Here is a 26,055-nt window from a genome sequence, read left to right on the forward strand (position 1 = left end):
AATCAATCCTTTAGTTACTTTTTGCTGTCTTCTGAAGAATTCCCAATCTTCTATCCTCCCACTAAGTTTGGCTACCATATATGTCCTTGTTTTTAGTCGGATACTATCCTTAATTTCTTTACTTAGCCACGGATGGCTGTCATTTCTTTTACACCCTTTTTTCCTCAGTGGAATATATTTTTTTGAAAGTTGCAAAATAACTCCTTAAATGAACACCACTGCTCATGTACCGTCTTACCCTTTAATCTATTTTCCCAGTCCACTTTAATCAATTCCGCTCTCATACCATCATAGTCTCCTTTATTCAAGCTCAGTATGCTATAAATATGGTTTGCAACATAATAAATGCACAAGACAAAAAAAAAAGTACAAAATTTACATAATACGTTTTCCTTCAGAGGCCCGCGCCTAAGAGAACCCAGAATGTTAAGTTAATGGGATCCCCAGAGCCAATACTCTCAGCAGAAACTCAACAAAGTGGCAAGCTGTAGACCAGCGAGGAGTTGTGCTTACAACACCTAGATTTTTAAAAATAAAAAGTTATTGTGGCAAGCGTGGCCATTCAAAGAGGGTGCCAGAAATTGCCACCTCCTCCTCCACTCTTGTGTATCAATAGGAAATTACAGCAGGTTGCAGGAAAACCATTTTTAGGAGTGGTAAAAATAACCAGAATTAAACATCAAAAACCCATAAACTCCAACTTTTTTTTTGAGGTAACTTTGAAAGCAAAAAAAATTAGGCAATATCTACTAGGCAAATCTAATTTGATTAACAGAAATATAACTGAGCAAAATTATGTGTCACAAAGCCAGCTGGTATAAGAACAACCATTAGACCAAAAGCACCTATCCCCTTCTCAGAACCTCATCTATTCACTTCCTCATCATATACCTCAATCTCTTATTTCTCCAAATATGCATCTCATCTCTCGAACCCATTTATACTGTTAGCTTCACTTCCCTGATATTCCACAGCTCTATTACCTTTTGGAATAGGCTCAGTAAAGTAGGGCACACATCCGATCCAGCTGTCACCTCCTATTCTACAGCATTGCTAACAGATGATCATTTGGGTTTTTATTTTATTAGCTAAACAGTAGATTTAATTGGTGGATATCAACCTTATGAGACATTCTCTTATCCAACAACCAATGCCATGTTCCTGAACGGTTGCTGTTTGAATTTATATATATATTTTTTTAAACTTCAGGTTTTTATTTCCTCTCAGCCCGAGGCAGTGAATGGTTTACCAAAGTCACAACAATCTGTATTTGGCTCCAGTAAAAATAAAATTGTGCAATTTCATTTTGTTAGTAACAGATTAAAAGAGTTACGGTGTCAGCTGTGTCTCAGCGGTAGCACTTTCACCTCTGAGTCAGAAGGTTGTGGGTTCAAGTCCCATTCCGGCGACTTGAGCACAAAATCTAGGCTGACACTCCAGTGCAGTACTGATGGCGTGCTGCACTGTCAGAGGTGCAGTCTTTCAGATGAGATGTTAAACAGAGGCCTGACTGCCCCCTCAGGTGGACATAAAATATCCCATAGCACTATTACAAAGAGCAAGGGAGATCTCCCCAGTGTCTTGGCCAATATTTATCCCTCAACCAACATCATTAAAACAGATCTGGTCATTATCACATTGCTGTTTGTGGGACCTTGCTGAAATTGGCTGCCGCATTTCCTACATTACATCAGTGACTACACTTCAAAAGCACTTCATTGGCTGTAAAGTGCTTTGAGACGTCCTGAGGTCTTGACAGGCGCTATATAAATGCAAGTTCTTTCTTAAGGGTTGGATTTGGAGTTTGTCATTTACCTACTTATTCACTTTTTAAAAAAGCTTTTTTTTTTATAAAAGATTTTATTGGTTAAACAATAAAAAGGTAGCAAATCCCAAAATCGAGTTCCTTCAACTGTTCACAAATACTTAGCACCGGCGCACAGTGGCTGCAGTGTGTACCATCCACAGGATGCACTGCAGCAACTCACCAAGACTTCTTTGACAGCACCTCCCAAACCCGCGACCTCTACCACCTAGAAGGGCAAGGGGAGCAGGCACATGAGAACAACACCACCTGCAAGTTCCCCTCCAAGTCACACACCATCCCAACTTGGAAATATATTGCTGTTCCTTCATCGTCGTTGGGTCAAAATCCTGGAACTCCCTACCTAACAGCACTGTGGGAACACCTTCACCACACGGACTGCAGCGGTTTAAGGCGGCGGCTCACCACCACCTTCTCAAGGGCAATTAGGGATGGGCAATAAACGATGGCCTTGCCAGTGACCCCCACATCCAATGAACGAATAGAAAAAGCTAAGGATGTGTCAGTTTGATCATAGTTGTAATTTTTTTGACTATAATGTTAAAGTGATACCCATCACACAGGCCAAGCCCTCAGCTAACAATAATAAACACGCAGCTCTTGTGCATAGAGCTCAATTCATGTCACATGTGGGCATGGGCAATGGTAACAGTGCCATGGTGTCAACAATTTGTATTTATATAGTACCTTTAACGTAGTAAAAACGTCCCAAGGCACTTCACAGGAGCTTTATCAGACAAAATTTGACACCGAGCCACAGAGATATTAGGACAGGTGACCAAAAGCTTGGTCAAAGAGTTTTTGGGAGCAAGGTTTTAAGGAGCAACTCAAAGGAGGAGAGGTTTAGTGACAGGGTGTTAGAATATCTGGGGGACTTCAGAGTCTTTCTTGCTGAACTAAGGGCCTACCTCACCCACATTACTGAGATGCACCCATTGATCCTCGCATTATCTCGTGATCTTGTCAATATGTGAAAAAATAAATTGTGAGGGACTGAAATATGTGGCAATTTCCAGTAATCAACTGAAAAATACAACACTTCTATATAATACACAATTACGTTATTCCCCACACCCAACTTAAAACATTACAAGCCACGGTTATCATAGAATCATACAGCACAGAAGGCGGCCATTCGGCCCATCGTGCCTGCTCTCTGACAGAGCTACCAATTAGTTCCACTCCCCTGCTCTTTCCGCATAGCCCTGCAAATTTTTCCTTTTTAAAATAGAGATCCAATTCTGATTTGAAAGTTATAGAACCTGCTTCCACCGCCCTTTCGGACAATGTATTCCAGATCATTATAACTCGCTGCGTTGAAAAAAATTCTCATCCTTTTGGCTTTTTTTGCAGATTATTTTAAATCTGTGTCCTCTGATTACTGACCCTCCTGCCAGTGGAAAGTTTCTCCCTATCCACTCCATCAAAACCCTTCATAGTTTTGAACACCTCTATTAAATCTCTCCTTAACCTTCTCTGCTCTAAGGAGAACAATCCCAGCTTCTCTAGTCTCTCCACATAACTGAAGTCCCTCATCCCTGGTAACATCCTAGTAAATCTCTTCTGCACCCTCCCCAAGGCCTTGACATCCTTTCTAAAGCGTGGTGCTCAGAATTGGACACAATACCATAGCTGAGGTCTAACCAGTGATTTATACTTACATAAGTTCCACATTGTGCCCATCTTCCTGGCTAATTTACCAAAGCAAATCTGTTAAAAATATGATATTGGGTAGAAAACCTATTCCACTGGTCCTACGTGAAATGAGTTTGGGCAGTCTTGACCCACAGCAAAAAAACTGCCCTTTAACTGACACTAATCTGGAACTTTCAATCAGACCAAGTTGGGAAATGGAATAATGTCACTGGTGCAGTGAAGCTTGTATCACAGGCTGCTGTTATGGCAATTTGTTGAGGCAGAGTCAAGGAAGTTTCAAATTTTATCAAAATTGTTCACTGACTGTTACTCAGTGATATCATTTAAAAGTTAATCAGGATTAATCAAGGTCCCCATTTCATGGAATAAAAAAAAATGAGCTTTGGAACAAGTTATCAGAGAAGGCTTTTTGGGGATAAAGGATTAAAAAGCATGGTGAGAAGGTGGAGTTGAGATCAACCAAATAGGGACAGGGCTTGTTGGTCCAAATAACCTTTGTGTTCCTAAAATCATGCTCCTATGTGCTATAGCGGACACTCCGAAATGAGAAAGTGTTCCATTTCCCATTTTCACGAGCATAACAAAGTCATTTAAAAGAACGAAAACATGAAGCAGCAACAAAAAACATTCTTGTTATGCAGACTTTTTACCTACATGACAGCAACTGCATTTCAAAGTAATTCATTGTGTGAAGAAACACTGAACATTTCTGAATCATGATACGCTGTACATATGCAAATCATATCTCTCCCTCACCCTAAGGCGGGGCAGGTGGAAGGACTATCAGTGGGAGAGCATTTTGGTGGTAGTGATCACAATTCAGTTAGCTTTAGCATAGTTATGGAAAAGGACAAAGACAGAGCGGGAGTTAAAGTTCTCAATTGGGGAAAGGCCAATTTTATTATGATGTGGAGATGCCGGTAATGGACTGGGGTGGACAAATGTAAGGAGTCATACAACACCAGGTTATAGTCCAACAGTTTTATTTGAAATCACAAGCTTTCGGAGCTCTCCTCCTTCATCAGATGAGTTAGCTTTACTAAGCTAAGAAGTAATTTAGCAAAAGTGGACTGGAAACAGCTACTTGAAGGTAAATCAATATCATTCAAGGGGGAGATTCAAGAGGTACAGAGTAAAGATGTTCCCACAAAGAAAAAGGGTGGAGCTGCCAAATCCAGGGCCCCCTGGATGTCAAGCAGCGTACAGGGTAAGATAGGGCAGAAAAGGAAAGCTTATGTCAGATACCGAGAACTCAATACTACAGAAAGCCTAGAGGAGTATAAAAGGTGCAGGGGTGAAATTAAAAAGGAAATTAGGAAAGCAAAGAGAGGGCATGAAAAAATATTGGCAAATAAAATTAAGGAAAACCCAATAATGTTTTATAAATACATTAAGAGCAAGAGGATAACTAAGGAAGGAGTAGGGCCTATTAGAGATCAAAAAGGTACCCTATGTGTGGAAGCAGAAGATGTTGATATGGTTCTTAATGAATACTTTGCATCCTTCTTCACAAAAGAGAGGGACAATGCAGACATTGTAGTTAAGGAGGAGTGTGAAATATTGGATGGGATAAACTTAGTGAGAAAGTATTAAGGGGATTAGCATCTTTGAAAGTAGATAAATCACCAGGGCCAGATGAAATGTATCCCAGGATGTTAAAAGAAGCAAGGGAGCAAAAAGCAGAGACTCTAACCATCATTTTCCAATCCTCATTGGATACAGGCAGGGTGCCGGGGGATTGGAGGACTGCTAATGTTGTGCCATTGTTTAAAAAGGGAGCAAGGGATAGACCGAGTAATTACAGGCCAGTCAGTCTAACCTCGGTGGTGGGCAAATTATTGGAATTAATTCTGAGGGACAGGATAAACAGTCACTTAGAGAGGCACGGAGTAATCAAGGACAGTCAAACATAGATTTGTTAAGGGAAGGTCGTGTCTGAATAACTTGATTGAATTTTTTGAGGCGGTAACAAGGAGGGTCGATGAGGGTAGTACATTTGATGTCGTCTACGTGGATTTTAGGAAGGCTTTTGATGAGGTCCCACATGGCAGTCTCGTCAAAAAAGTACAAGCCCATGGGACCCAAGGGAGAGTGGCAAGTTGGATCCAAAATTGGCTCAATGGCAGGAAGGAAAAAGTAACGGTTGACAGATGTTTTTGGGACTGAAAGGCTATTTCTAGTGGGGTTCCGCAAGGCTCAGTACTAGGTCTCTTGCTTTTTGTGATATATATTAATGATTTGGACTTAAACGAAAGGGGCACGATTAAGAAGTTTGCAGATGATACAAAAATTGGCCATGTGGTTGATAGTGAGGAGGGATGTTGTAGATTGCAGGAAGGTATCAATGGTCAGGTGGGCAGAAAAGTGGCAAATGGAATTCAATCCGGAGGGAGATGTGTGAGGTAATGCATACGGGGAGGGCAAACAAGGCAAGGGAGTACACAATAAAAGGGAGGATACTGAAAGGTGTAGAGGAAGTGAGGGACCTTGGAGTGCTTGTCCACAGATCCCTGAAGGTAGCAGGACAGGTAGATAAGGTGGTTAAGGCGGCATATGGAATACTTTCCTTTATTAGATGAGGCATAGAATATAAGAGCAGGGAGGTTATGCTGGAACTGTATAAAACACTGGTTAGGCCACAGATCGAGAGCTGCGTACAGATCGAGAGCTGCGTACAGATCGAGAGCTGCGTACAGATCGAGAGCTGCGTACAGATCGAGAGCTGCGTACAGATCGAGAGCTGCGTACAGATCGAGAGCTGCGTACAGTTCTGGTCACCACATTACAAGAAGGATGTAATTGCACTAGAGAGGGTACAGAGGAGATTTAAGAGGATGTTGCCAGGACTGGAGAATTTTAGCTATGAGGAAAGGTTGGATAGGCGGGGGTTGTTTTCTTTGGAAGAGGAGGCTGAGGGGTGATTTAATTGAGATGTACAAAATTATGAGGGGCCTAGATAGAGTGGATAGGAAGGACCTATTTCCCTTAGCAGCGAGGTCAATAACCAGGGGGCATTGATTTAAAGTGATTAGTAGAAGGATTAGAGGGGAGCTGAGGAAAAATGTTTTCACCCAGAGGGTGGCGGTGGTCTGGAACTCACTGCCTGAAAGGGTGATAGAGGCAGAAACCCTCAATTTATTTAAAAAGTATCTGGATGTGCACCTGAAGTGCTGTGACCCTAGAAGGCTACGGACCAAGTGCTGGAAAGTGGGATTAGGCTGGGTGGCTCATTTTCGGCCGACGCAGAAATGGTGGGCTGAATGGCCTCCTTCCGTGCCAGAAATTTTCTATGATTCTCTCTACCTATCTCAGCCCAAACACAACATTCGAGGCCAATTTCAAAACCAATCATCAAACCTTCGAGCAAACAGGATGTTGCATCACTGCTCTTTAACTTTTAAGTTATGGTTTTTCACATCCTGAATCACAACTGGTTACCAATGTTCACCCATGAATGTACAAACCATTGTATGCATATAAACAGATCACATGACCACATCTTATCCACCACCATTCAACTAGATCAATTTAAGCCAAATTATGCAACTGAGCTTCAGTTAAATTCATGAATCATCACTTTTTACAGTTAATTATTTACAGCTACACCACCAGGAAATCTCATAAGGCTATAAATCAAAAGGCAAGGTAAGAACACATCAGCACCACAATACTTCCTTTTCTCCTGAAGGGACTGAGTTCAAGTTTAAGCTGGGGAGGGGGTTGGGAGACTGACCAGGAGAGCATTGGAATAGTCGAGTCTGGAGGTAACAATGACATGGATGGAGGTTTCAGCAGCAGGTGAGCCATGACAGGAGCAGAGATCATAGAATCATAGGATGGTTACAGCACAGAAGGAGGCTATTCGGACTATCAAGCCTGTGCCTGCTCTTTGTAAGGGCAATCCAGTTAGTCCCATTCCCTGTAGCCATGCAAATATTTTCCCTTCAAGTATTTATGCAATTCCTTTTTGAAAGCCACGACTGAATCTGCCTCCACCACCCTTTCAGGCAGCGCATTCCAGATTATAACTACTCACTGTGTAAAAAAGATTTTCCTCATGTCGCCTTTGGTTGTTTTGCCAATCACCTTAAATCTGTGTCCTCTGGTTCACAACCCTTCCACCAATGGGAAGTTTCTCTATTTTCTTTATCTAAACCCTTCATGATTTTGAAGACTTCTATCAAAACTCCTCTTAACAATCTCTGCTTTAAAAGGAGAGCAACCCCAGCTTCTCCAGTCTATCCACATAACTGAAGTCCCTCATCCCTGGAACCATTCTAGTAAATCTTTTCTGCACCCTCTCTAAGGCCTTCACATCCTTCCTAAAGTGCGGTGCCCAGAATTGGACACAATACTCCAGTTGTGGCCGAACCAGTGTTCTATAAAGGTTCTACATAACTTCCTTGCTTTTGTACTCTATGCCTCTATTTATAAAGCCCACGATCCTGTATGCTTTTTTTTTAAAAAAATGCTCTCTCAACCTGTCTTGCCACCTTCAAAGATTTGTGCACATATATCCCCAGGTCTCTCTGTTCCTGCACCCCCTTTAGAATTGTACCATTTAGTTTGTATTGCCTCTCCTCGTTCTTCCTGCCAAAACGTATCACTTCCCGCTTCTCTGCGTTAAACTTCATCTGCCCATTCCACCAGCCTGTCTATGTCCCCTTGAAGTCTATTACTATCCTCCTCACTGTTTACTACACTAAAGTTTTGTGTCATCTGCATTAATATATATCAAGAAAAGCAGTGGTCCTAATTCCGACCCGAGGAACATCATTGCACACCTTCCTCCAATCCAAAATACAATCGATGAGCGAAATTAGAGGTGGAAGTAGGCGGTCTTGGTGATTGAGGATTACGGGGTTGGAAAATCAGCTCAGGGTCAAATAGGTCGCCAAGGTTGCGATCAGAATGGTGCAGCCACAGACAGCGGCCAGGGAGGGGGATGGAGTCTGTGGCTACGGAACGGAGTTTGTGGCGGGGATGGAAGACAATCGCTTCGGTTTTCCCAATATTTAATTGAGGGAAATTTCTGCTCGTCCAATAACAGAGAAGTTGCGTGAGAAATCAGAGGTAGTGGAGGGGTCGAGAGAGGTGGTGGTGAGGTAGTGGTGGATGTCATCAGCACACATGGAATCTGACGTGTTTTTGGATGATGTTGCCGAGGGGCAGCATGTAGCTGAGAAATAGGAGGGCCAAGGATAGATCCTTGGGGGACTTCTTTTTTTATTCGTTCATGGGATGCAGGCGTCGCTGGCAAGGCCAGCATTTATTGCCCATCCCTAACTGCCCTTGAGAAGGTGGTGGTGAGCTGCCTTCTTGAACCGCTGCAGTCAGTCTCCTGAAGGTTCTCCCACAGTGCTGTTAGGTAGGGAGTTCCAGGATTTTGACCCAGCGACGATGAAGGAACGGCGAGATATTTCCAAGTCAGGATGGTGTGTGACTTGGAGGGGAACGTGCGGGTGGTGTTGTTCCCATGTGCCTGCTGCTCGTCCTTCTAGGTGGTAGAGGTCGCGGGGTTTGGGCGGTGCTGTCGAAGAAGTCTTGCTGCAGTACATCCTGTGGATGGTACACACTGCAGCCACAGTGCGCCAGTGGTGAAGGGAGTGAATGTTTAGAGTGGTGGATGGGCTGCCAATCAAGCGGGCTGCTTTGTCCTGGATGGTGTCGAGCTTCTTGAGTGTTGTTGGAGCTGCACTCATCCAGGCAAGTGGAGAGTATTTCATCACTCACCTGACTTGTACCTTGTAGATGGTGGAAAGGCTTTGGGGAGTTAGGAGGTGACTCACTCGCCACAGAATACCCAGCCTCTGACCTGCTCTTGTAGCCACAGCATTTATATGGCTGGTCCACTTAAGTTTCTGGTCAATGGTGACCCCCAGGATGTCAAGGGGAGGTGGTTAGACTCTCTCTTGTTGGAGATGGTCATTGCCTGGCACGAATGTTACTTGCCACTTATCAGCCCAAGCCTGGATGTTGTACAGGTCTTGCTGCATGCGGGCACGGACTGCTTCATTATTTGAGGAGTTGCAAATGGAACTGAACACTGTGCAATCATCAGCGAACATCCCCATTTCTGACCTTACGATGGAGGGAAGGTCATTGATGAAGCAGCTGAAGATGGTTGGGCCGAGGACACTGACCTGAGGAACTCCTGCAGCAACGTCCTGGGGTTGAGATGATTGGCCTCCAACAACCACTGCCGTCTTCCTTTGTGCTAGGTATGACTCCAGCCATTGGAGAGTTTTCCTCCTGATTTCCATTGACTTCAATTTTACTAGGGCTCTTTGGTGCCACACTCGGTCAAATGCTGCTTCGATGTCAAGGGCAGTCACTCTCACTTCACTTCTGGAATTCAGCTCTTTTGTCCATGTTTGGACCAAGGCTGTAATGAGGTCTGGAGCCAAGTGGTGCTGGCAAAGCCCAAACTGAGCATCGGTGAGCAGGTTATTGGTGAGTAAGTGCCGCTTGATAGCACTGTTGACAACACCTTCCATCACTTTGCTGATGATTGAGAGTAGACTGATGGGGCGGTAATTGGCCAGATTGGATTTGTCCTGCTTTTTGTGGACAGGACATACCTGGGCAATTTTCCATATTGTCAGGTAGATGCCAGTGTTGTAGCTGTACTGGAACAGCTTGGCTAGAGTCGCAGCTAGTTCTGGAGCACAAGTCTTCAGCACTACAGCTGGGATGTTGTCGGGGCCCATAGCCTTTGTTTTATCCAATGCACTCAGCAGTTTCTTGATATAACGTGGAGTGAATTGAACTGGCTGAAGACTGGCTTCTGTGACTGTGGGGATATCGGGAGGAGGCCGAGATGGATCATCTACTCGGCACTTCTGGCTGAATATGGTTGCAAACGCTTCAGCCTTGTCTTTTGCACTCACGTGAGTGACTAGAGGTCATGGTGCGGGAGCGGGAAGAAAAGCCATTACAGAAGATCCTCATCTGCCCCCTGGTTCTTTTGAATCAATTCTCTTAAATCTGTCCCCTCTGGTTACCGACCCACCCTACAGCAGCATATCCTTACTTACCCTATCAAAACAGTTCATAATTTTGAACATATCAATTAACCTTCTCTGCTCTAAGAAGAACAACCCCGTAACCACCTTAATCCATGCGGCTCTATGCCAGACTATCCTGTCCATCCTTTTATGCTTTTATTAATTGTAAGTCGCTTTTATGATTTTGGGAGAAATAATGACAATTAAGTAACAAAATATACTTGAAACAGAAGAGAAAGTCAAAACTAATGTATGGAACTAAAATAATTAATGGCAATCTAAAGCTATTTTAGAAAAAGAGCTAAATCAGCTGGCTATTATGGAAAGTTAGATTCTTTAAAAATCTAATACAAATTGTACAGTAGCTAATGTACAAGACGATTCATTTGTGCTGCTCACAGCAAATTTCACACATTCAACACAGCCAAGCCTTACACCTTCAGTATCTGTGATATTAAAGCCACTGTACCTGCTTCCCCCAGAACTACTTTATCCTTTTTGTTTTAAAAACCATCCGGATATCTTTAGTTACAATGAACTAATGGCAAAGCTGTGGGGTTTTTTGGGCGCTTTGCATGACATCATCTCCATAAGCATGTTCCACATTTCATCGGAACCATAAGGTGGAGCGTCGGCAGGGAAAAGGCCCCGCCCCCCCACGCGCGTGCTCGTGAGAACCACGCGGGATCCCCGCCCCCTCCCGGGCGCGCGCTCTGGAGACCAGGCGGAGCCCCGCCCCCTCCCATGCGCGCGCTCTGGAGACCAGGCGGAGCCCCGCCCCCTTCCAGGGCGCGCGCTCTCAGGGACCAGGCGGAGCCCCGCCCCCTTCCCGGGCGCGCGCTCTCAGGGACCAGGCGGAGCCCCGCCCCCTTCCCGGGCGCGCGCTCTCAGGGACCAGGCGGAGCCCCGCCCCCTTCCAGGGCGCGCGCTCTCAGGGACCAGGCGGAGCCCCGCCCCCTTCCAGGGCGCGCGCTCTCAGGGACCAGGCGGAGCCCCGCCCCCTTCCAGGGCGCGCGCTCTCAGGGACCAGGCGGAGCCCCGCCCCCTTCCAGGGCGCGCGCTCTCAGGGACCAGGCGGAGCCCCGCCCCCTTCCAGGGCGCGCGCTCTCAGGGACCAGGCGGAGCCCCGCCCCCACTCAGGTTACCACACCGAGTCCCTCATAGATCAAATCGAGCCCCGCCCTCACAAAAAGGACCGGGTGGATCCCGCCCCCCCCCGAGGCCGAGCCCCGCCCGGCCGCCCACTCTGGATCTTGATCGGAACAGAACGAACCGGAAATTCCGTGAGGTAAACCAGGGGCCCCGCACCACAGGCTGACCGTCAGCGGTCAGGTCTTGGCTTGCCGGACGAGGAAATAAATCACCACCCGGGGCTTTCCTCGCCTACCCTTTACCCCCGCCCGCCCGCCCGCATTGAGCCCGAAGCCCGTGGACACCCTAAGGCCTGTTCCCGAGGACCATTACCCACACAGCCCTCCTCCCGCGCAACCTAACCCGCCAGCAGGAAATCCCGCCCAGCGACGCTCTCATTGGCCATTGCCCGCCCACAGCGCTGTCAATCAAAGCCGTCAACGGGCGAACGTCACGTTCCTAATGGTTCGAGAAGCCGTCAATCAAACGCGCGTCGATCCCACCCTCCCCGTAACCACGCCCCCTCCCCCCCATTGCCGGCACTTCCTCTAGCGAGTTAGGCTGAGTGGAGGGTGCGAGGCCTGGCTGACAGGAACCGAGAATAAAAAATAAAACAACCGCAAACAAAAAAGGTAGGGGAGAAAAAATAAATAAATCAATCCCTTCAGCGACAGGGGCCCCGGAGAGGCGGCAGCCCACGGGGCCCGGTACATCCCCACAAAACACCACTTTATGCAGCCGAGACTGACCGGGAAGAACCCGCCCGAAAGCCGGCGGCGACCTACCTACCTCTGTAAATAAAATAACAGGGAGGGGGAAAGGGGGGGGAAGGGGGAAGAAAAAAAAAACAAAAAGGGAAAAGAGCGAGCGGCCTTGTGTCCGCGCCGGCCCGGCCCGCCCGCTCTCCCGGCCCCTGTTTACACCGACAGAGCCGCCCGCTCCGGCCTGCCCCTGACGTCACACACGCCAGCCGCAGCTCCCATTGGCTGCCGGGGGCGCAGGTGACGCGGTTACCGCCGCACGAGGAGCCTGGGCGCCTGTCAATCAAAGGTGCGGCTGGCCCGGGGAGATCCCTGCACCCTGCACCCAAAAAGAACACAAAATCATCGCCTCCTGCAACCCAGCTGTTTAAAGTCTGCGACGTTTTTTTCTCTCTCTCTCTCTCTCTCTCTCCCGTTGCTGGTCAGAGTCCACTGCATTGTCCATCATCAAATGCCAGTCCCTGGATTAGAATGTACTTTATTTGGATGAACTTGAATTCGACAAGCAAAAAAAAAAGGCAGAAATCTGAAATAAAATGTTGGAAACACTCAGCAGGTCAGGCCGCACCTGATGAGGGAGAAACCGATTTAACGTTGAATTCATCTGTTTTGTTAAGATACCAACTAATTCTGGGCGAGCTAGCATATGAATGCCTTTAGTGACTGATCTCACTGGACAATATGTCATAAATGTCCATCATAACTGTTACCTTGAAAGGGTCAGCTTTCTACTCGATTTTTCACGATTAAAGAAGTGACTTTAAGTGCAGTAACGCATATATTTTCTAAAAAAAAGTGTACATCCAAAAATTCTTTCTCTTATATAGTAGTCAACACTCCAGGATTGTCCTGGAGTCTCCAGCAATGAAAGATTAATCTGCTGGACACCACTGCGAGCAACCTAGGAGAAAAATCATTTTTCTAAAAATTGTTTTTTTCCATTTTCTTTGAACACTTTTGTTTATAGTTAATTATTAGTTAGAAAAGAATTGAAGATGGGAGAAAGGCTGTTTGACTGGGTGGGGCAGTTGGAGGTGAGAGGTCAAGTGATGAAACTTCCAGGAATACGTACAACCAGAGTAAGTAACCCTATGAGGAATCAGTGTTGGATATAATTGGACCGGGGTGTGCAGATTTTTTATTTATTCGTTCATGGGATGTGGGCGTCGCTGGCAAGGTCAGCATTTTTTGTCCATCCCTAATTGCCCTTGAGAAAATGTAATTCAATTCCCATTTAAAAGTCATAAGTTGGGTCCTTATTTTTATATAGTGCTTTGACTTTATTTTGATATAATTTGGGAAGCAAAGTAGAGGTGGTTGGAGTGCATGGGATTCCACTGCCAGGGGGCTGTAATTACAGTGTGATAAGAGTTTCCCGTCAAACTGACGGATGAGTCTGAGTTGTTATGGAAGAAGAGCCCAATCCTGGATGCAGATATATGGCCGCACATATTGCATTGGAAGCCAGATGAGGGGTGTAGATGAGTTACCTTGCGTGTCAGGCGCTTGACAGCCAGATCTTGCAGCCTCAAATTAATTCAACCCAACCTGGCAGATGTGCTGTCATTGTGGTCTGTCGGTGGCTGTGCTTACCCCAATGTTGGGGTTAATACCTCAGGATTTCACGGTGGCCTTTAGTGTGTCTTTATAACTTTTCATCTGCCCACCTTTACTGTGATATCTGGACTGCAGCTCGCCGTAGAAGACGGCTTTGGGAATTCCATGATCAAACGATGTGTTTAGACCAATAGAACTGGTCTCGCTTTTCCAGTGATATTGCAGTGCTCGAAGACATCAGTGTTGGGCCGCCTGTCCTCCCACTTGATGCCAGCGATACGTGGCAGATGGCGGAAATGGCCAAGTCACTTATTGTGACGGCGGTAGCAGATCCACAACTCTGGTGCATATAGTAGGGTGGGGAGGACAACAGCTTGGTATAGAGTGACTTTTGTCGTTAGACTAACCCCTCATTCCTGCCAGAGTCTCCACTCGAGTTTGCCAAAGGCGGAGCTGGCGCTGCCAATCCGGTGAGTGACATCATCGCGAATTATGATATTTTGCGAGGGAATGCTACCGAGAACTTGCGTTGCAGTTCTTAACCACCAGGAAGAGGGACAACAATGAGGGTGATTAAGGACCATAATGCAAAGTGGCTCAGAATAGGCTCTATTTCAAAACCACGCTGCTTTGCATTGTGGGTAGTGTATTCATAAAGATAGAAAGACTTGCATTCATGTAGTGCTTTTTGCAACCTCAGGACATCCCAAAGCGCTTCACAACCAGTGAAGTACTTTTGATGCGTGGTCACAGTTGTAGGAAATGCTGTATGGATTTGGAGTTTGCTGGACCCTGGCCTGATCCCTTCCATTCCCATCGCTTCTTAGGCAGTGCTGTCTGCTGCTTCACATTGTCCAGGCTTTTTCAGTACATTGCCCACTGGTCTTTGGGATGCTACACCATCCTCAACTCATTACTGGCCCTCTTTGTCAGACCCCACCTTGCATGCTCTCATCTTTAAGCTGCTTCATGGGCCTACTTTCTCCTCACCCCACAATCTCTCCAGAAGTTATCAAGACAGAGGTATGAAAAACGGGAGGAGAAAAGAAGCAGAATAGAGAAAGCGAGAGAACAGAATAGAGTCAGCAGGAAAGGGATAGAAAGAGCAGTGGGGATAACAAGAGAGACAGAAGCAGGGAGAGCAGGACAGAGAAAGAGTAGAAGAGAGGGAGGAATAAAAATTAAAGGAGAAACAGTGGAGAGAATCAGAAAAGGACAGGGAAACAAACTAGAAAAAGAGAATGAACTAGAAAAAGAGAGAACAAACTGAAAAGGTGAGAGAAAGTGAGACAGCGAACCAAAAAACAAGAGTTAAAAGGAAGAGAGGATTACTCAAAACAAGAGAAAGAAAGAAGAAAGAGTGAATGGGAGGAAGAAACATAGGAAGAAGCACAGAGAAGGAAAAGGAAGTAGGAAGAGAAAAACAGAAGGGAAGAAAGAGAGTGAAGGGAATAAGAACAAGAAAAATGGAGACGGGGAGAAAAGAAGGAGAAAGTAGGAAAAAGAGAGACCCGGGAAGGATGAGAGCGATACACACAAAGGAAGGAGAGAGATGTAGACTCACAAGGGAAGGTGAGAGATATAGAAAGGAAGGTGAGAGTGACAGATGGGAAGATAGTGAGAGAAAGGAAGGAGATGAAACAGACAGAAAGGAAGGAGGCGTGAGAAGGTTAGAAAGTAAAAAGATAACTAAAGGTATGAGAGAAATAAAAGTGAAGGAGAAAAGCGAGGTAGAAACGAGTTAAGAAAAGATTTTTTCAGCCTTTACGATATTAATATAGTTAGAGGCATGAGAGATCTTTTTGTTGAGTTGGTTGTAAAAAAAAAAGTTTTGGGAATTACTGAATTAGAGTTTTTTGATTATTTTCAAGATTGATGTGTGAGTAAGCCATGAGCAAATGAGGGCGTAAAAATACAAAAACAAATTATAATTTTGCTCCAGAATGTCAAGATTTTGCTCCATTTAAATTAGGTGTGCCCATCCCTGAAAGGTATCACTGTTAGTTGACGTGAGCTACCACTGAGTGTGCACTGTGCACAGTTTCCCAGAACGATAAAGTGGATTCTCTCACTACAATTGGAAAGGTCGATCTTCTGATGTAAAAGAATTTATGAATTTTTTTGAGTTTTCCAAATGATTTGTAAAACAAGCTGTAAGCAACAAAACAACATTTGTTATCAATCCATAAATTTCTAGTTCAGTGGGTGAGAGAAAGATGCTTCTTACTCAGAAAATTAGACCAGTGAGAAAAGGGGCTTTAGCATTACCTGTGCTTTATTTTGCTTGAATTCAAAAAACAATTATTATTTACATACAGATACTTAGAATTTATAAAAGAATTAATGTCAATACATTTTTTTCCAGTTTTTATTCATGTTGTAAAATGATTCCTGAGTTTTTTTTCCAAACAAGAATCAAACTGGTATTTTATTCTGAAAGCTTCAGGTTAAAAAAAATCTTTCACAAAGAGGGGAAGGAATTTTTGAAGTGTGTTCAGGATAACTTTCTTGACCAGTACATTCCCGGCCCAACAAGGAAGGAGGCATTGCTGGACTTGGTTCTAGGGAATGATGTGGGCCAAGTGGAGCAAGTGTCAGTGGGGGAACAATTAGGCAACAGCAATCATATTATCATAAGGTTTAGAATAGCTATGGAAAAGGACTCGGACCACTCTAAAATAAAAATATTCAATTAGAGGAGGGCCAATTTCAGTGGGATGAGAACAGATCTGGCCTGGGTAAATTGGAATCAAAGATTGGCAGGCAAAACTGTAATTGAACAGTGGGCGGCCTTTAAGGAGGAGATGGTTCGTGTATACTCTAGGTACATTCCCACGAGGGAGAAAGGTAGGGCAACTAAAGCCAGAGCTCCCTGGATAACAAAAGAGATAACGAGTAAGATGAAACAGAAAAAAGGGGCGTATGACGGATGTCAGGTTGATAACACAAGTAAGAACCAGGCAGAATATAGAACGTTCAGAGGGGAAGTGACAAAGGAAATAAGAGGGGCAAAGAGAGAGAGTGAGAATAGACTGGCGGCCAACATAAAAGGGAATCCAAAAGTCTTCTACAGGCATGTAAACAGTGAATGGGTAGTAAAAGGAGGGGTGGGGCCGATCAGGGACCAAAAAGGAGATCTGCTCATGGAGGCAGAGGGGATGGCCGAGGTACTAAATGAGTACTTTGCGTCTGTCTTTACCAAGGAAGAAGATGCTGCCAGAGTAAAGGAAGATATAGTTGAGATACTGGATGGGCTAAAAATTGATAAAGAAGAGGTACTAGAAAGGCTAGCTGTACTTAAAGTAGATAAGTCACCCGGTCCGGATGGGATGCATCCTCGGTAGCTGATGGAAGTAAGGGTGGAAATTGCGGAGGTACTGGCCATAATCTTCCAAACATCTGTAGATACGGGGGTGGTGCCAGAGGACTGGAGAATTGCAAATGTTACACCCTTGTTCAAAAAAGGGAGTAAGGATAAACCCAGCAACTATAGGCCAGTCAGTTTAACCTCAGTGGTGGGGAAACTTTTAGAAACGATAATCCGGGTCAGAATTAGCAGTCACTTGGACGAGTGTGGATTGATTAGGGAAAGCCAGTATGGATTTGTTAAAGGCAAATCGTGTTTAATTAACTTGATAAGAGTTTTTTGATGAGGTAACAGAGAGGGTAGATGTGGGCAATGCAGTTGATGTGGTGTATATGGACTTTCAAAAGGCGTTTAAGTGCCGTATGGTAGGCTTGTCATCAAGATTGAAGCCCATGGAATAAAGGGGGCAGTAGCAACATGGATACAGAATTGGCTAAGGGACAGGAAACAGAGAGTAGTGGTGAACGGTTGTTTTTCGGACTGGAGGGAGGTGTACAGTGGTGTTCCCCAGGGGTCAGTGCTGTGACCACTGCTTTTCTTGATATATATTAATGACTTGGACTTGGGTATACAGGGCATAATTTCAAAATTTGCAGATGACAAAAACTTGGAAGGGTAGTGAACAGTGAGGAGGATAGTGATAGACTTCGGGAGGATATAGACAGGCTGGTGGCATGGGTGCACACGTGGCAGATGAAATTTAACACAGAGAAATGCAAAGTGATACATTTCGTTAGGAAGAATGAGGAGAGGCAATATAAACTAGAGGGCACAATTCTAAAAGGGGTACAGGAACATAGATCTGGGGATATATGTGCACAAATCGTTGAAGGTGGCAGGGCAGGTTGAGAAAGTGGTTAAAAAAGCATATGGGATCTTGGGCTTTATAAATAGAGGCATAGAGTACAAAAGTAAGGATGTCATGATGAGCCTTTATAAAACACTGGTTCAGCAGCAACTGGAGTATTGTGTCCAGTTCTGGGCACCGCACTTCAGGAAAGATGTGAAGGCCTTTGAGAGGGTGCAGAGGAGATTTACTAGAATGATTCCAGGGATCAGGGACTTCAGTTACTTGCATAGACTGGAGAAGCTGGGGCTTTTCTCCTTGGAACAGAGAAGTTTGCGAGGAGATTTGATAGAGGTATTTAAAAATCATGAAGGGTCTAGAGAGAGTAGATAGAGAGAAACTGTTCCCATTGGCAGAAGGGTGAAGAACCAGAGGACATAGATTTAAGGTGATTGGCAAAAGAACCAAAGGTGACATGAGTAAAAACCTTTTTACACAGCGAGTGGTTAAGATCTGGAATGCACTGCCTGAGGGGGTGGTGGAGGCAGATTCAATCAAGGCTTTCAAAATAGAATCGGATAAGTACTTGAAAAAATTTGCAGGGCTACGGGGATAGGGCAGGGAAGTGGGACTAGATGGATTGCTCTTGCATAGAGCCGATGCGGACTCGATGGGCCGAATGGCCTCCTTCCGTGCTGTAACCATTCTATGATTCTATGAGATTGCTTTGTGTTGCAAATTTTGAGTCTGCCTTAGATATCCTGTCAAGTTGAACAGTGCTGGTCACTCCCTTAAGTGGTCTGAACATCTTGGGCTGGATTTTGCAGTAATAGTAATGGTGAGGCTACCAGCACTCACCGTTAGTCAAATGCAAATCGGTCAGCAACTTCCAGCAACCGCACCTGTGCAGTTAAACGCAGAAATCTGGAAGTTGCTGTTCGAGATGCGATGCTCCTCCAAAAGCTGTGCGAAAACGGCATCTCGCTGTCTGAACGGCGTGAAGTTCCTGCACTTACCTGATAGATACAGGCTAAACTCGCCGAAAAATGTTGTCAAGTCATTTCAAGCCTATTAATGGCGTGGTAATTCTTAATTAGTGCCAAACAACCTCTCTGGCACTGAAACTAACTTTTACAAGTGTGGAGTCTCATTCCTTCAGTTTCTAATTGTTGTTGGACATTTCTTTTAAAAATGTAAATACTTTTATTTACTTTTTCTTTCTGTCTCTTTTATCTCTGTCTCTTAATTCAGTCTTTCTTACCCTCTCTTTATTTTGCTTTCTGTACCTGATTTGACATTGAATTCACTATTCTAACTTACACTTCCTGGTTCAGACTCGGTGCTGTTATTAATGATGCTTCAATCTGATAGGGTTAAGGAGAGACACGGCTGCTGTTCACACAGGTCCCAGATGCCCTGTAGAGGGCGCCGCGCTGACCAGTTCTCTGATTTACATGAACTTGCCATGGAAAACCCCATAGAAAGTCTATGGGCAAGTACAAGTTCAGTGAACGGTGGGCGCTGTTCGTTCGTCGCTCACTGCAAAATCTGAACCCGTATGTTCAGGAATGTGCCCATACTGCCCAATATCCAGTTATACAGTAGTAACCTGGGCTTCTAACAACTGTACCTTCTTGTGATTGGAACTGGATGGCGTATCTTTTTCATGTTCCCTGAACTGCATTTCTCCAATTTCTCAGTAGGCAACTGAAAACTTTTTGGTGAGATGAGGTCAGACAAAAATCATTAAACTGCTTTATTATACAGACAGCAAGTGAACATAAGGAATGACAGTTATAATCACAACTCACTCACTTCACTTAATATTAACCCTTCCTCATCAATGCCACACTATCCCACATTAATTAGCCATACTAACTTTTCCCAGTCAGGTTTTTGGTCTTGACAGGATCTGAGTTAACGATGAGGTGGTTTTCCCTTGCTAAGCGAGGCCTCCTACCTAGACCTGACTGATATCATATGTGCCCCTTTGTTCTTTATTTTCCTGTGTTCACAGAAAATGGGAGAGCTGTTCCGCCTGACTGTTTCCCTGTTCAGTGATTCACCATTAGGCCTGTCGATCAAACCAGCTAGCTTCCTCCCAGGAGTATATTCTGAACATACCCTGCTGGGTACCCAAGGATACCTTCTCCAGTGGTTGGTCCCAATTGTAATCTGAAGGGAGATAAATTACTTATTGCCTGGACATTGTGGAAAAGAGTCAGGATATTTGGCTCAATAACACATCAATCCCCTCCTTCTCTCACTGGCTGCAGCACACGCCTGTAAGGAGAATTCTAAATCTGTACAAACCTTCATTAATTTAAAACACACCACTTAAACATAACTTATTTTGAAATCTTTTCTGTACTGTTGGAGGCGCCATCTTTCAGATGAGATGTTAAACCGAGGCCCAGCCTGCCCTCGGGTGGATGTAAAAGATCCCATGGCACTATTCAAAGAAGAGCAGGGGAGTTCTCCCCGGTGTCCTGGCCGATAGTTATCCCTCAACCAATATCACTAAAACAGATTATCTGATCATTATCACATTGCTGTTTATGGGACCTGCTGTGTGCAAATTGGCTGCTGCTTTTCCTACATTACAACATTGACTACACTTCAAAAGTACTTCATTGGCTGTAAAGCGCTTTGGGACGTCCTGAGGTCATGAAAGCTGTTATGGAAAAGCAAGTCTTTCTTTTCTTTTTCTAGGAAAATGGTCAAAAAAATCCCAAAACATGACATTTACTTTCTTATTGAGGTCCTATTAATTAATTCAGCTATGTGGGTAAGAGCAAAATAGGGGGAGGAAATTTTGGACCCTTTTTTGAGCAAAATATTTCTGACAAAAATATATCAACTCCCATCGCAATGCTGCCAAACTCCAGAATCCCCACCCCAGATCTGCCGAACTCCAGGATTACCCCCTCCCAATGCTGCCAAATCCTCGCACCCTTTCTCATGCTTCCAAACCCTCTGATCCTTTCCCTCCACCAGTGCAGCTAAGTGGCACAGCCTTGAGATTCTGTAGAGTTCCCCGTTGTAACTTGGGTTAGGCCAGGTCTCCGCTGTTTCCCTGGGGATTTACGGTGGGGGAATCCCCAGAATGTTAGGGCCAAACTATCTATCTTCAGCCTAGTATATCTTACCTACATTCTTGCTGTATTTTCTGGGCTTTAATAAAGGGTAGAAATGAAATGAAACATATATGTAAAGGAACATATAATAATCAAAGCCACTGATTTACGGTATTCGTGGACAGAATCGTGGAATTCAGTACCAAAAATACTGGCAGAAATCCCAGATTTTTACATTAGCCTGACATTAGACCAGCTCATGAATTGCTTATTATTTATAGTCTATGGGGAAACAGAAAACTAGCTGATTAGCATCTTAGTTACCTATGTCTCAGAGCCTTTTTTTTTAAACTTGCATGAATACACAATACATTAAAACACCATATTTAAAGGTAATTCTTATCTTTAAAAAAAACCTTTTGGTGGAAAAATAGTCAAAAGAACACAAATCCTGACCCTTGTATTTGCCTAATTAGACCACAGGAAGTACTTGAGCAGTACTCTTAAATGGACAGGCCATTAACAGCTACACGTGATCCAGAGCCCAAAGTATGGAGCCAGGAGAGGTGGTCCATGTAGGGGTTAGTGACATAAGGAGAAATCATAGAGAGGTGTACAAAAACGTATGTCCGAATCACCTCGAAACTTAACAATAGGGTTTGTAAAGAGATGTTCTGAGGGGTAGGTCTGATTGAGTTTACTCAAAGTATAGAATGTAAATAAATGCTGGACAACTGGTGTTGTAACAATAACAATGTCATTTTCTGAGGGAACAGGTTATTTTCAGAATAAATGGAATGGTTTAGAAAAGTCGAATTGTACCTTAACAAAGCAGGAACGTCGAGACTAAAGAGGAACGTAGAGGCAACCACCGCTAAACATTTAAATTAGATGGTGGGTGGAATGCGGCAGGGCAGGATCCTAAATGAGACTAATATAATGTTGGAGGATAGCCAGCAGATCAGTGGGACTTCTCTGCTCAGGGAAAAGAGGAAGAAAAAAATGCATTTATATAGTGCCATGAATAACCTCAGGACGTCCCAAAGTGCTTCGCAGCCAATGAAGTACTTTTTGAAGTGTAGTCACTGTTGTAATGTAGGGAAAAGCAGCAGCCAATTTGTGCACAGCAAGATCCCACAAACAGCAATGTGATACTGACCAGGTAATTTGTTTTTGGTGCTTGAGGAATAAATGTTGGCCAAGACATCAGGAGAACTCCCCTGCTCTTCACATAATGCGCTGGGATCTTTTATGCCCACCTGAGAGGGCAGATGGGGCCTCGGTTTAACGTCACATCCAAAAGAAGACGCCTCCGTCAGTGTAGCACTCCCTTAGTACTGCACTGGAGTGTCAGCCTGGATTATGAATGCATGGGCCCAATATTAGGAGGGAGGCGGGTTGGCAGCGAGGGGTCGACTGGGCGCGTGGGTAACTTACCTTGGCTTCCGGGTTTCGCGCTGGAAAGCTGCGCAGCGGGCGGACTGCGCACCCGCATCATAGGCTGTCAGCTGGAGGAGCCCTATTTAAAGGGGCAGTCCTCCACTGACTGATGCTGCAGAAAATAGGCAAAATTACAGCATGGAGCAGCTCAGGGGGAAGGCTGCTCCCACCAGGTCTTACTGGATGGGGTGAGGAGGAGGAGGAGGGAGATCTTCCACCCGGCGGATGGGAGGAAGTGGCCTGCCTCTGTCACCACGAAGGCCTGGCTCGAAGTGGCAGACGAGGTCACCTGCACCACCAACATATCATGCACCTGCATACAGTGCAAGAGGCGCTTCATTGACCTAATCAGGTCAGCCGAAGTGAGTACTCTTACTCATTCCCCTACACTCCATTTGCCATTTCACTGCCCCCACCCCACGTCTCCTTCTGCACTGCCAACACTACTTTATCACATCAGTCCTCACACCCACTGAACCCTCATCCTCATCTCACCTGCACTTCCTCACCTCCTCAGTACTCATCCCACCACTACCACTCAACCCAATCCTTATACAATCTCATGGCTCTGTCTCATACCCTCTCATGCATCTCTTTCACCGTCAGCCTCACCCAACCTGCCTATACCTGTGCTATAGCCACAGGGCATGCATCACATATTTGTAGTAGGAAGCGTAAAGCAAACGTGTCGTGAGCATGAAGGGGATGCACAAGGGTGTTTGAGGGTTTGTCATGGTTTTTACTTATATTTGATTTCCGATCAACTCATATTACATATTACATTGTCACTACTACTGCCACATCTTGGCCATTCTTGACTGGCTTGTGCAATAAGGCCCCTTCATGAAGTTCTCCATGAACACCCTTGATGCCACCCATTGTGTCACCCTACAGTGGGTGTATGTATAGTTGCACGACTACTTTGTGCAGGTGCCTGTTGCGCAGCACTGTGTTGTGTAGCTCCACGCGGCGGAGGTGGACGGCATGCCTGGCGAGGCTGGTGATGTTGCTCGTCCTCCAATGGAGTAATGAATGCAGCTATGGAACCCCCCCCCCCCCATCCTGACGGTGTGAGTGTGAGGGGGTCTGCAAAGTAGTTAAATGTGTTTGGACAGCAGAGGTTAGGGTATGGTGTAACAATTTTGAGTGTGAGACAACAGTGTGGAATACAGAATTCTCAGGAAGGATAGAATTGATAGGAAAGGAGGGGTTGTCGATCTCTATGCCAAAGACACCTGGGATGTAAAGGGAGTAGATCCTGTAGGAAGGGGAGAAAATGTCTGGTGGAGGTTTTCAAATGCAAAGACTAAAATAACACTTGGGGTTTTTGATTGACCATCAGCTCCTAATAAATGTAAACAATTTTACAACACCAAGTTATAGTCCAGCAATTTTATTTTAAATTCACAAGCTTTCGGAGGCTTCCTCCTTCCTCAGGTGAACGAAATGAAATCCTCGAAATGAAATCGCATTTATAATTCACAGAACAATGCTTGGTGATTACAGACAGTTTTTTCAACTGCCCGTTGCCAAGGCAATCAGTGTGCAGACAGACAGGTGTTACCTGCAAGGTCTCAGAATATACAAATCACCAAAAAAAAACAACAAACAAAAAAAAACAGAGATAGAGAGGTAGAAACATAGATTACAGACAGTTTTTTCAACTGCCCTTGGCAACGGGCAGTTGAAAAAACTGTCTGTAATCACCAAGCATTGTTCTGTGAATTATAAATGCGATTTCATTTCGAGGATTTCATTTCGTTCACCTGAGGAAGGAGGAAGCCTCCGAAAGCTTGTGAATTTAAAATAAAATTGCTGGACTATAACTTGGTGTTGTAAAATTGTTTACAATTGTCAACCCCAGTCCATCACCGGCATCTCCACATCACAGCTCCTAATAAGAGGGAGGAACTGAATACTTTCTGAAGAGATAAGGAGGATATGTGAAAACAAGAAGGCTATATGAATGGGGGATTTCAGTCAACCAAGTATAAACCAGGAAGTGGTCTAGAATCAGACTTGGAAAATGTAATACATGATATCTTCATGACCCAATGTGTCAGAGAAGCCACAAGAGAAAACTTTCAGCCCAATTTGGTAATGGTAGGTGACCCCGAAAGGTTACCGAAAATGGAAGTTGGGCACTTTTGGTAGAAAGTGACCACCACATGATTGAACAACAACAACTTGCATTTATATAGCGCCTTTAACATAGTAAAGCGTCCCAAGGTGCTTCACAGGAGCGATTTTCAAACAAAATTTGATACCAAGCCACATAAGCAGATATTAGGACAGGTGACCAAAAGCTTGGTCAAAGAGGTAGTTTTTAAGGAGTGTCTTAAAGGAGGAGAGCGAGGTAGACAGACGGAGAGGTTTATGGAGGGAATTCCAGAGCTTAGGGCCTAGGCAACTGAAGGTACAGCCACCAGCGGTGGAGCAATTAAAATTGGGGATGCGCATGAGGCCAGAATTGGATGAGCACAGAGATCTCGGAGGGTTGTAAGGCTGGAGGAGGTTACAGAGATAGGGAGGGGCGAGGCCATGAAGGGATTTGAAAACAAGGATGAGAATTTTAAAATCGAGGCTTTGCCGGACCGGGAGCCAATATAGGTCAGTGAGCACAGGGGTGATGAGAGAACGGGACTTGGTGTATGTTAGGATACAGACTGCAGAGTTTTGGATAAGCTCAAGTTTATGGAGGGTGGAACATAGGAACAGGAGTAGGCCATTCAGCCCCTCGTGCCTGATCTAACTCCATATACCCGCCTTTGGCCCATATCCCTTAATACCTTTGGTTGCCAAAAAGCTATCTGTCTCAGATTTAAATTTAGCAATTGAGCTAGTATCAATTGCTGTTTGCGGAAGAGAGTTCCAAACTTCTACAACCCTTTGTGTGTAGAAATGTTTTCTAATCTCGCTCCTGAAAGGTCTGGCTCTAATTTTTAGACTGTGCCCCCTACTCCTAAAATGTCCAACCAGCGGAAATAGTTTCTCTCTCTCCACCCTATCTGTTCCCCTTAATATCTTATAAACTTCGATCGGATCACCCCATAACCTTCGAAACTCTAGAGAATACAACCCCAATTTGTGTAATCTCTCCTCGTAACTTAACCCTTGAAGTCCGGATATCATTCTAGTAAACCTATGCTGCACTCCCTCCAAGGCCAATATGTCCTTCCGAAGGTGCGGTGCCCAGAACTGCTCACAGTACTCCAGGTGCGGTCTAACCAGGGTTTTGTATAGCTGCAGCATAACTTCTGCCCCCTTGTACTCTAGTCCTCTAGAGATAAAGGCCAACATTCCATTTGCCTTCTTGATTATTTTCTGCACCTGTTCATGACACTTCAATGATCTATGTACCTGAACCCCTAAGTCCCTTTGGACATCCACTGTTTTTAACTTTTTACCATTTAGAAAGTACCCTGTTCTATCCTTTTTTGATCCAAA

The 26,055-nt window shown here is 44.8% G+C and overlaps 1 protein-coding gene and 1 long non-coding RNA gene across 8 annotated transcripts in view; one reads left to right on the forward strand and one right to left on the reverse strand.

The window, feature by feature from the left end:
* Positions 1–12,576, reverse strand: part of zfand6 (zinc finger, AN1-type domain 6) — a 61,768-nt gene extending 49,192 nt beyond the window's left edge. For 4 of the 7 annotated variants that reach the window (XM_067971634.1, XM_067971632.1, XM_067971635.1 and 1 more), the window contains exon 1: positions 12,409–12,490. The gene's annotated coding sequence lies outside the window, so the exon portion shown is untranslated. Of the gene's footprint in view, positions 1–10,957; positions 11,131–12,408 lie in introns of those variants that run through there. The other 3 variants (XM_067971637.1, XM_067971636.1, XM_067971631.1) reach the window with 2 other exon arrangements.
* The window catches only part of LOC137301912 (uncharacterized), a 38,853-nt gene continuing 24,962 nt past the window's right edge, over positions 12,165–26,055 (forward strand). Inside the window, exon 1 of the long non-coding RNA XR_010958391.1 lies at positions 12,165–12,251. This is a non-coding gene — a long non-coding RNA (uncharacterized lncRNA). The remainder of the gene's footprint in view (positions 12,252–26,055) is intronic.

Source organism: Heptranchias perlo, chromosome 34, assembly GCF_035084215.1.
Source record: "Heptranchias perlo isolate sHepPer1 chromosome 34, sHepPer1.hap1, whole genome shotgun sequence".
Taxonomy (NCBI): Eukaryota; Metazoa; Chordata; class Chondrichthyes; order Hexanchiformes; family Hexanchidae; genus Heptranchias; species Heptranchias perlo.